Raw genomic sequence first — 12,528 nt, 5'->3', positions numbered from 1 at the left:
ACCTCTACACTCTGCATCACTTACTAATGAACTCTGCATCACTTCCTATTGACCTCTGAACTCTGCATCTCTTACCACTGGTCTCTGAACTCTGCATTACTTACTACCAACCTCTGAACTTTGTATTCGTTATTGCTAACCTCTGCCCTGTGGGTAACTACTGACTTCTGATATATGTGTCTTTTACTACTAACCTCTGCATCACTGCTGACCTCTGAACTCTGTGTCACTTCTTACAGAGTTCAGGGGTTAGTAGCAAGTGATGCAGAGTGCAGATATCAGTAGTAAGTGACCCTCTGTCTCACAGTACCGTCAAACTGCCCCTTTTGCACAGATTACCACTGTTCTCCCTCTTCCTGGACTTATGATACTGCAGCTCCAGCCTGCCTCTTCCCTGGTCCAGCGGGTGGGGCTAAATCACAGATAATCACAGCCCTACTGCAGGGACTCGGTTTGTTCTAGATGTTTCTTTGCTTCTAGAAAAGTAGCATTTTAAACAAGTAGAAAATGATCTAATACAGGACAATGGCTTTTATTTGCAGGTCTCTCAAAGCTGGTAAAAACTGTCCAGGATCTAGAGAGTCTGCTGAAGGAAAGATAGGGGATGCTTTTAAGATTGAGCTTCAGGGAGGAGAGGCTTCTTTGCAGATATGAGTCTGACTAGTCCCAGGCGTCATAATGAGTCAGCTAGAAACTTTGAAACAAGGCATGTGTTTGACTTTCTATGTGCCTGGGGTCACGTTGAGTATTTTTTTTTCTTGTCACCTGTCCTGTTCAGTGAACGAAGATTTTAGGGAGCTGTGAACTTGTATTTCTAAGGAAAGCAACAGACAAACGCTCCGCACTTGACCATATGCAAGCCACACCCTTGCACGTTTTATCTAGGGTAATACTAGTTGATTTAAAAGTGGTACTGGTCAAACTAAAAAAGGTGTATTTTTAATTTTCTTACTTCTATTTACTCCTAAATTTCATAGAAAAAAAAAGAAAAATTTCAAGATAGTATTGCCAAAGAGAGTATGGTTTGTCCAAAAATAAAAAATATAATACTTATACTATTGATATACTGTGTGTATATATAAATATATAATGTATATATAGATTTATACACAACATATATAGTAAGGGGGTAGGTTCAACTGGTATTGGCAGCAGGAAAAGTAATCCATGCATGAGATGAGATAACAGCCAGAAACAGTACAAGCAGGCTTTTCCTGCATTTTATTCAGAAAAGCAGCAAACAAACATGGTTTCTTTCATATATTTGATTGTTTTTTGAAGAAATGATGCACTGAAAAGAAGACAATCAAAGCATATACATATAAGACAAATAAGGTGTCAACTACAATAGGTACAAGTAGAGCAGGAAATGTATACATATAATGAACTAGATTTAAGGGAAACAGACACCAAAAGTGAGTACATGTAAGTGTCAGCAGTGGTTGGTTGGTTGATTGGGTCAGGCCAATTTAGGTGTAAAAGATGGTTAAAAATGTATAGAGAGGTGACTTGAAAGAGCTGGTGGGAGGGGAACTCGTAATAATGGGCTCTGACAACCCTATAATGAAAAAAAACAAGGAATAGGATATTGGATATAGGATAGTGCCAGCTGCCATGGTTAAAACAAAAAAAATGGATAGTTGAAGAAAGAGGAAAGACTAAGGAGAGAAGGGGAGGAAGTGAGCATGGGGCTCGGCCAGGGACCCCCACTGTATACAGCCATCATCGTATCCTCAAAAGAGCAGGAGTAAGGATCCATTCACACTATAACACACATAAAAAAGCTAGAACAATGTTTTAGTGTTGGCCTGCAGTCACATGCATTTCTGCACATCTATGTGCATTTTTCTGCATAGTTTTTTATTTTTCAAAGGCACGTTTTCTCTAACCTATTTGTTGTGGGTGAGAGATGTGTTGTGGTGCATTTATACGTGTTTACACACTTTGATGTGTGTAACTGTGGGATAAAAATGCAAACCTGTTGCATTTCAACACACATCTCTGAAATGCATATAAACTTAGCGTTCTAGTATGAACAAAAAAAAACTAAACTACTGTTTTTATATAGTGAGGAAAAATGCAGGTAACTGCACCTAATGTGAACAGGACCTAGCGAGTGTTCAAGGTTAGGTTGCAGTTATAATGAAGTCAGGGTGACCGTACTACAGTATGGAAGTGAGTTTCTCATGAATCATGGCACCCATAGCCCTTTGATTCACCTCCATAAAGTTAAAAGTAGGCTGTTTTCAAGCTTTGGCTATGGCTTGTAGTGTGGCTAAAAATAGGATTTTTATAACAGCTTACCTGTAAAATCCCTTTCTTTGACGTACATCATGGGACACGGAGCTATAGTAGTTACTATGGGGGTTATAGGCCACCTTCAGGTGATGGACACTGGCACACCCTAAGACAGGAAGTCCACTCCCTATAACCCCTCCCACTACTGGGAGTACCTCAGTTTTTGGTATACATCTGTATACCAGAAAGAAGGGAGTGACCTCTGTGTCCCGTGATGTACTTCAAAGAAAAGGATTTTACAGGTAAGCGGTTATAAAAATCCTATTTTCTTATCGTACATCACGGGACACAGAGCCATAGTAGTTACTATGTGGGATGTCCCAGAGCAATGCCAACTGAAGGGAGGGAAACACAACAAAATTAGGGCACCATGAGATCAGAGGGTTTGTACTGCTGCTTGCAGCACACTGCGCCCAAAGGAAATATCCTCATGACCTTTTACATCTACTTGATAGAATCTGGTAAATGTATGGACAGAAGGCCAAGTTGCGGCCTTGCAGATTTGAGCCATGGAGGCTTGGTGATGCACTGCCCAGGAAGCACTAATAGCCCTGGTAGAGTGCGCTTTAATTTGAAAAACTTGGAATTTTCCTCTTGAAACCACACGATTGAACAATTACTTTTCAAATCCATTTAGAAAGGGTTCTGGGAAAAATGAAGACAGGACAATATCCTGGTTTAGATGAAAACCTAATACTACCTTCGGTATAAAATTAGGATGAGGACGCAATACAACCTTATTCTTGTAAATAGAAAGAAAGAGCAGCCAACTCTGATACCTTTCTTGCAGAAGATATGGCTACCAGAAAAAACGAGTTTCCTTGTCAGGAGGATCAAGGGAATCTGTTGTATCGGCTCAAAGGGCTGTTTTTGTAATGCTGACAGAACTAAAAATTCAAGTCCCAAGGGTTCAGGAGTGTCCTAACCAGAGGATTACGCCGCGTTACCCCCTGAATAAAGCTGCGAACCAAAGAATGCAAAGCAAGTGGTTGTTGAAATAATACCTGTCACGGAACGTCCCACACTCCGCTTGAGTGCTTCCGTCATATACCACTTCCTCCCAGTCGGTATACAGATATCAGATATTCCAACCTCTCTGAGCACAAAACAAGGTGACACTTGCTTGTTGCTAACATGAACTCACTTTATTCAGAACCAGAATGCAGTCTTATATACAGGAGAAGATGAGGTTCCTTTTCCATTCCCTCATCTGGTTGCTTGGACGACATGTCTATGGTACTGTTTCCCAGGTGCACTGATCTTTGCTGGGGAGGGAAGGCCGCTTCCTCCACCCTGGCCAACTGTTGGGCAGGGACAACACACACCTCCTCTCCCTTCTCCCCCTGTATCTGCTGCTGGGAAGTGATTGCCACCTTCTCACCCTGGGCCTCCGAAACTGCCACAGGTGTGGGGCAGAGGTCTTGGACCCTCTGTCTGGTTGCCAGCACTTCTGCTGGAGAAGTTTGTTGTAACTCCACAGATACTGCTGTTGGTGCTGGGCAGAGCACAGTGAAGTTTGGCCCTAATACCAGCTCTTCTGCTGGAGGCTCATCAGGTTGTTCTTCCTCAGCAGAAAAGTCTATTAAATCCCCTATCTCTATAACTGGTGTCTGGGGATAGAGGTTCACCATCTCCTGTCCATGGAACCCAGAAGATGTTATCAGTGCTGGACAGAGGTTAGCAGAACTCTGCCCTGTGGTCAGCACTTCAGGATTGGGGACGGCAATCTTCAGATTTTCCACTGCCGATTCTCTGGCATGCTGCTGAATGTGTTCTAGCAGCTTCTTGTATGCCCTTTCCAGATGCTGTTCCTTCCTTAGCAAATGGTCCAGATCAGGTTTGAGCTCTGAGACCCCTGCAAGACCGAGCATAGCCTCTCTATATTCTCGCAGGTCCTCAAGGTCAGGTACCCCTTCATCGCCAAACATAAAATGATCTGTAAGGCTCTCCCACAGCAATCCAGGACCTCCAAAGTCATATCCCCCGGGAGAGCATTCTGTTGTCTCCCCTAAATATCCCTGCTCTGCGTGCCATTGCAGAGCCCGATAACGATTGTCCAGCTCTATCTCCTGCTGGACCAGCCTGTCCAACTCAGTCACCCATTGCTCCTGGGGCCGCTCTCCCAGGAATGCCATCCGCAATGCCCGTTGGTCACTGGCCCGTTGCTCTTGGGTTGGAAAGCACTTGCCCTGTTTTATACCAGCGAGCTGGAGGGCTCCAATCCAGAGCTCCACCCGAATCTGCTGCCTGAGCTCCAGGTATTCATCCTCAGACACAGTCCTGGTGTATGTTGAAAGGATGATCCGCAGCAGCCCCGGGAACTCTGATGCCAGGTCCATATCTCCGCTGGGGTGACTGAAGTCTGCTATGCTGATCTTGGATCCAGTTGGAGGTTTGGATGTCCCAGACTGTAGGAAGCTTTCCCGCTGCTTGCCACCAATGTCACGGAACGTCCCACACTCCGCTTGAGTGCTTCCGTCATATACCACTTCCTCCCAGTCTGTATACAGATATCAGATATTCCAACCTCTCTGAGCACAAAACAAGGCGACACTGGCTTGTTGCTAACATGAACTCACTTTATTCAGAACCAGAATACAGTCTTATATACAGGAGAAGATGAGGTTCCACCCTCCTGCTCATATTACTCTAACAATACAAACGTAACCTAATTAACCTAATTAACATGAGCTAATTAACTAATCCTTTATACAGCCTAGGTGACTGAGACATGACCTTTTGCCCAGACTGAGTTAATTATCACAGGACATTTTCTCACAATAGCAGCAGCTCCAATAGGAGTCGTCCCGTCTCCTACATTGTATAGAGGACAATGTGATCAGCTCATTCAATTAACATAAACACAAGTAGTTGGAGTTGATGACACCAGCATCTCCTCACAGTATGTGTCCCAACAGTATAATTCGGTCTTATCAGCAGGGGGCTGCTGGAGGAATCCCCCCTCCCTCTTCAGGGACACAAATCCCAAATGACCACAGCAAGGAGTCCCCCAATAGAATCAAACAACATACAATATATACATATATACACGACTGAGTCTGATTAGTACAGTTCAGACTGGATTTCTAATTCACCTCACAAAGAGTATTGTTCCATTGAAAATCCAGGGCCCATAATCAAAAGGCAAGAGGCTTGCATTCAGTCCTCTGCAACAGCCTCTGTCCCAGCTAGGTCTGTCACAATACCGACAAGGCTGAAACCTGGCCTTTGATAGTACTCAAGGCCAGCTTAATTTCTAACCCCATCTGTAGAAAGTCAAGGATTCACACCAGGAGACATATGCCTTTCAGAATCTATAATATATGACTCTGGAGGCTGGCTTCCTTGCATTAACCAAGGTAGACACCACTGAACCTGACAGCCCACGCTTCTTCAGAATGTGGGTCTCAATAGCCAAACCATTAAATTTAGTGTTTGTGAGGTAGGATGGATTACCGGACCTTGTGAGTGAAGGTCTGGACGTGGCGGAAGGGTCCATGGGACTCCTACCGCCATCTTTACGATCTCTGCATACCAAGATCTCCTGGGCCACGCTGGGGCCACAAGAATCACCGACCTCCTTTCCTGCTTGATCCTGCGAAGAAGTCGCGGAAGCAGCAGAATAGGAGGGAATGCATAAATCAGTGAAAGCTGATTCCACAGGAATACCAAGGCATCTGTTCCGCATGCCAGCGGATCCTTTGTTCTTGACACAAAGTTGTCGATCTTTTTGTTGAACATGGATGCAAACAGATCCCCATTTTTGACATATTGTCAGAAAGATGTCGGGGTGAAGAGACCATTCTCCCGGGAACAACTGCTGATGACTCAAGTAGTCCGCCTGCCAATTCTCTATGCCTGGAATGAAGACTGCCAATAGGCAAGGTATATTATCTTCTGCCCAAGTTAGGATATGATTCACCTTTCTGGGCCGCATGACTTCTTGTGCCCCCTTGGTGATTGATATAGGCCACTGCTGTGGCATTGTCAGATTGAATCCTGAAAGGATAATTCCGTAGCCTGAGCGTCTAGGCCTTCAGGGCCAGGTGTGTTGCCCAAATCTCTAGAATATTGATGGGCAGGGTCATTTCTGATTTGGACTATTCCACTTGGACAGTCACTTCATCCAGGAATGCTCCCCAACCCAAAAGGCTGGCATCTGTTGTTACCACCTTCCAGGTAACTGGTAGGAAGGATTTTCCTCTCTGCAGATTCTTGGCTATCAACCACCAACTGAGGCTTTGGTGCACCTTTGGAGATAAACGCATTGGAAAATCTAGAGCTTGGACCTTCTTGTTCCAAGCCAATAGGATACTGTTTTGCAGTATAATAAATAAATGCTGCGCTAAAATCTATATGAAGAATTAGTGAAAGATAGTCAAATCCTAATCAATAGTCCATATAGTGAGACTCCAATAAAGATCCAAAATTATATTAATCTCCTTGGAAAGCCTTATTGGGTGATAGTAGGCTGTTAAAAGTCCAAAATAGTCCCAATTATCCGCTCAATAACATTCAGAAATATGTCAAAACACAATGTGAAAATACCCAACCGATGATTGGCGTGCTTACCAGATTGTAAGCCAAAATGGGCAGGTGGCTTAACCCAGCCTGGGCTTTTGATGCAGACCAGTCACAGTGAGGAATGGTGATTTACACTCACATATGGTGTATGTTGAATCCACGGAAATGCATTCATCCCAAAAAATAAAGTGAAAACATAGCGTAACACTGACATATAAATGAGTAATTAAATAAAAAGAGTGACACTCACACAGTGAATAGAAAAAATATTGTTTCTTATTTAAACACCCGGTGTTTATAAAGATTGATAACCACGGATGCCGCACGAAAGGCCTCCTTACCAGATAACTTTTAATAGGTGCAATTCATATAGGCGAGTATAATCAGCTGCAAGTGAGAAAATCCATAGTGCACCCAACACCTGACAGAGAACCTGCTTACCAGAAAATAAAAAGCCGCTTTTCATAGTTTGTTCAGACAGAGGCTGGTCTGAAGCTGAAAACTATTCCAGCACTGATGACTGCTAAGGAGGAGGGAGAGAGAACAGTCCTTAGTTGAGGCTGCAGAGACGGAACATCCACCTCATTCAATCAGCTGTACATCCATCCGGTAGACCATCAATTTGCCTTTTGGGATCTGGCATCTGGTAAGCAGGTCCATTGTGCGGTGGTGGTGCCCTCTCTGTACAGTCACTGGTTTAAGAGCGGTTGAAGCCCCATACTATTGCAGGACTCACTACTCATTATTTATTTTCCGGTAAGCAGGTTCTCTGTCAGGTGTTGGGTGCACTATGGATTTTCTCACTTGCAGCTGATTATACTCACCTATATGAATTGCACCTATTAAAAGTTATCTGGTAAGGAGGCCTTTCGTGCGGCATCCGTGGTTATCAATCTTTATAAAAACCGGGTATTTAATTAAGAAACAATATTTTTTCTATTCACTGTGTGAGTGTCACTCTTTTTATTTAATCACTCATTTATATGTCATTGTTACGCTATGTTTTCCCTAGAATCCTCCACTTACCTTTCCCGCCGCAGGGTTTTCTGTGGTAAAAACCGACAGACCCAATCTTCACCCCTCACGGTGGGCTCCGTTACCAAAACTTCAGGAACCGGGGACCCTCGGGGAACCCACACTCCTGGACCTGTAAAGCACCCCACCAGTAAAACTTTATGGCTGAAAAAACGAAAGCACTAGATCCCGGGGTCCAGCTCTCTAAAAAGAGAAGCGTTACAGGCAAAACCTTGTTTCTTCGGACATGAGGCCCGGGTACCATTCAATTCGGCCTAGAAAGGACACTTTGAATGGATCCAGTTGCATAGCTTGTCCCAGCAAAGGAATCTTCCAGTGGAGCTCAGCACAGCACATCTTTAGTCGTGACCAACACCTAAGACACTGGCGAAAAAACTGAGGTACTCCCAGTAGTGGGAGGCGCTGTATAGGGAGTGGACTTCCTGTCTTAGGGTGTGCCAGTGTCCATCACCTGAAGGTGGCCTATGTGACAGGCTCACCCGGGACAGAGGCTTTTGGAGGGGACTGAATGCCAGCCTCTTGCCTACCGATTATGGGCCCTGGCATTTGGGGGAACGGTGCGCTTTGTGAGCTGCATGCCTAGGAACCCTTGAGGTGGTGTTACTTTGGATTCGGGTCCTTGTCCCCCAGGACACACAGACTCTGGGAACCCTGTGTATGCCATATTGGATTGGTGACTGGGAGGGTATGTCTTGGATTGCTTAAAATGGGCAGTAATATTTATCCACAATATCTCCCAGGATATATGTAAAGACTATTCTTGGTTTGTTTGATTCTGAACTCCACATGTTAGTTGAGACAGCTGATCACATTGGCCTCTAGAACTGGGTAGGAGTCGGACAGTCTACTCATACTATAGTTTGTTGCCTACTAGGCTGAGGGAGGGGGGAGATCGCTGTTTGGATTGTTAATTGTAATCTGCTCCTGCTATTGTGTTTATACTACTGTGTGAAGCTGGGTGACCACAAGTCTGCCCAAAGGTCATGTCTCTGAGTCACCTAGTCTGGGTAAATGATTTAGTAAACTAGCTCATGTTAATTAGGTTAATTAGGTTACAGTTGTATTGTTAGAGTAATATGAGCAGGAGGGGGGAACCTCCTCTTTAACGGTATATAAAGACTTGTAATTTTGGTTCTAATAAATGAGTCCATGTTAGCAGCTAAGCAAGTCTCGTCTAGTTTTGTGCTTGGGAGTGGTTGGAATATCTGATATCTAGATTCAGACTGGGAGGAAGTGGTATACTGACGGAAGCACTCAAGCGGAGTGTGGGACGTTCCCTTACAGCCTATAACCCACATAGTAACTACTATGGGTCTGTGTCCCGTGATGTACGATGAAGAAAAGAAAAAGGTTTTTAGTTCAAACAAACACAGATTCATCACAGAACAGTTTTGTACTGGAAGTTCTTAGCAGAAAACAAACAAATCATCTGCACCAGCGAGCAGCTAACTGAACTCAGGTGAGCTCCTGAGTAACAGTGTGCACCCTAATAGGTTCTCCAAAACAAACAGCCAACACTAGTATCTCTTTAGTGTTCTATCAGAACTTAGCTGACAGACTTCCATGGTGTTGAGAAAGTGAACGAGCGAGAGAGAGAGCGAGCCCTTAGCATCAGTCAGCTCACATATATAAAGGCCTGTAGACTGCTGAGACTAAAAATTCGGGTTGGCTACCAGGTAAGGTGTGGATCAAGATATGGAAGCCTATTCTCACCCAGGACTCTACAAAGCTTCCGGGTTCCATCACCCAAAACAAAACTTTAGAATCATCAGAAAACAAAAAAGTTTGTAAACTCTACATCAGCCATAAATCTTGGAGCCCTTCACCAAATGAGTTGGTGAGTGAGTTCTTGCTTGAAAAAATATTTTAAGCAACAGACAGCATGGGTTTATGAAAGACAGAAGTTGTCAAACAAATCTGATTTCTTTTTATGAAGAAGTAAGTGAAACCTTGGACAGAGGAGTGGCTGTGGACGTGGTATACTTGGAATTTGCAAAAGCGTTTGATACAGTTCCCCGCACACAGAATGTGTAAGGTAAAGTCTACAGGCTTGGAAATATCAGTTTGTAAATGGATAGAAAACTGCCTAAAAGACAGAATTCCGAGAGTAGTGGTTAATGATTCTTACTCTAAATAGTCTAAGGTTAACAGTAGTGTACCCCAGGATTCAGTGTTGAGACCCTTACTTTTAAATATCTTTATCTGGGGTTCAAAGCACCATTACAGTGTTTGCAGACGACAACAAACAAGTGGAATAACGTCCTTACAGGATGTCTCCAACTTACAAGCCAACCTCAATGCACTGTTTAATTGAGCGACTATGTGGCAGATGAGGTTTAATGTAGATAAATGTAAAGTTATGCACTTGGAGGCTAAGAATATGCATGCATCATATATACTAGGGGGAATACAACTGGGTGGATCTGTAGTGGAGAAGGATCTGGGGGTTTTGGTAGATCATAAGCTCAATAATAGCATGCAATGCCATGCTGCGGTTTCTAAAGCGAGCAAAATCCTTTCTTTTATTAAGAGGGGTATGGACTCCAGAGAAAGAGATATCATTTTGCCCCTGTACAAATTATTAGTAAGACCTCATCTAGAATATGCAGTTCAGTTTTGCGCACCGGTTCTCAAAAAGGATATCAGGGAACTGGAGAAAGTGCAGAAAAGGGCAACTAAACTGATAAGAGACACGGAGGAGCTCAGCTATGAGGAAAGATTAGAGGAACTGAATATATTCTCTCCTGAGAAGAGGAGATTAAGGGGGGATATGATCAACATGTACAAATATATAAGGGGTCCATATAGTGATAGTGAACATGGTGTTGAGTTATTCACTTTATGGTCAACACAGAGGACAAGGGGGCACTCTTTATGCCTAGAAAAGTTTCTTCACAGTAAGAGCCGTAAAAATGTGGACTAGACTCCCTCCAGAGGTGGTTCTGGTCAGCTCAGTAGATTGCTTTAAGAAAGCTCTGGATTCTTTCCTAAATGTACATAATATATTTGGGTACTGACATTTAAAGTTGATCCAGGGAAAATCCGATTGCTTTGCTGGGGTTTTTTGCCTTCCTCTGGATCAACTGTGGGTATAGAATTGTGTAGATAGGATTGTATGATATTATTTTTATTTATTTATTTTTATGGTAGAACTGGATGTACTTGTGTCTTTTTTCAATCTGACTAACTATGTAACCAAGTGTATGTGAGAAACACGTACACATTCTTGCCAGCCAGTGCCTCACATACCTTCCTCCTCTGTTCAGACCTGTGGGAAGGCATACATTTTGACATTATATAGTGGACATATGACAGTCCACAACATCCTCTTGCTCTGTCCCTGGCTTATGTTCTGTGTAAAATGTAAACTCTTGCAGAACCACAAACTCTCTTGTGACCCTTCCATTGTTCCCTTTGTTCCGAGCCGACCACTATGAGGAGAATGGTCTGTAATGAATTAGGACTATCTTTCCAAAATATAATACCTCAAAGATTCTGGAGCCCACTTTATGCCCAGACACTCCCTTTCTATTAAAAAGTTCCTCTCTACAGGGGTTAGTTTCTGGCCATGATATGCTGGGTGCTCTAATTGTTTCCTAGGAGCAAGACTGCTCCTAGACTCCATAAGAAATTCTTGACAGAAGTTGGAGGTGAACACTGGTCATTAACACAATACTACCTTGAAAAGTGCTCTCTTCCTCTTTATTCTATTGCACCTTGGTGCACTTGGCCCCTTTGGAGAGATCAGTCAGTGGAATCGTTATAGTAAAAAAGTTAGGAATCTAGAACTGCCTGAACCTTCTGTTGGCAGGAATCCCAATCGTGACTAAAAAGGATAACATCATCTAGATATGCTGCAGCAAATGTTATCTCCACATACAGCTCAAAAATGTTATACACTAACACTTTGGACAGAAGGCAACCTTTTCCATTTATAGTTCAGATGTAGTTAACAGTATGAAAAAAGAATCCAAAAAGGCAACAAAAGTACAATTATAAGATTCTTTAAGGAGCTAAATGCAATATTAGAGCCATGTTTAGAAAAAAAACAAAAAAAAACACACACGTTATACTAACCTACCCTGTGTAATGGTTTTGCACAGAGCAGCTCGATCCTCCTTTTCTCGGGTTCCAAGCCGGCGCTCCTGGCCCCTCCCTCCTGCCCCCAGAGCAAACAGCTTGCTCGCTCGCTCCCGAGCCGCTGCTCTGTGAGTCCATTCGCATATGGGGCCGCAGATTGGCCCATTTCCCTCTCCTCATTGGCTCACTAGCTGTGAGTGACTGTCTAAGCCAATAAGGAGGGAAAGTTCCCAGAGAGCCAAGGCTCTTCTGTACATTACTAGTTTGAGATGGACCTCAGGTAAGTATTGGGGGGGGCTGGGGGGATGCTGCACACAGAAGGTTTTTTACCTTCATGCATAATACACCACTTGCCGACCGGCTCATGCCGATTTACAAGATTTCTATCAGTGAAAATATTAATAACCTTAATCACTATGTAGTGATATGAGTAGTAGGTGATATAACAATATATAGGTAATATATAAGGTGATGTAGGTGATATATAAAAACCAAAAAAAAGAAAAATACCCCCCCACCTGGCTGCTGCACACACAGAAAATGCGCAAATGATAATAACCTTAATCACTATGTGGTGATATGTGTAGTAGG

Source organism: Aquarana catesbeiana, linkage group LG01, assembly GCF_042186555.1.
Source record: "Aquarana catesbeiana isolate 2022-GZ linkage group LG01, ASM4218655v1, whole genome shotgun sequence".
Classification (NCBI taxonomy): Eukaryota; Metazoa; Chordata; class Amphibia; order Anura; family Ranidae; genus Aquarana; species Aquarana catesbeiana.
This window is presented reverse-complemented; position numbering follows the sequence as displayed.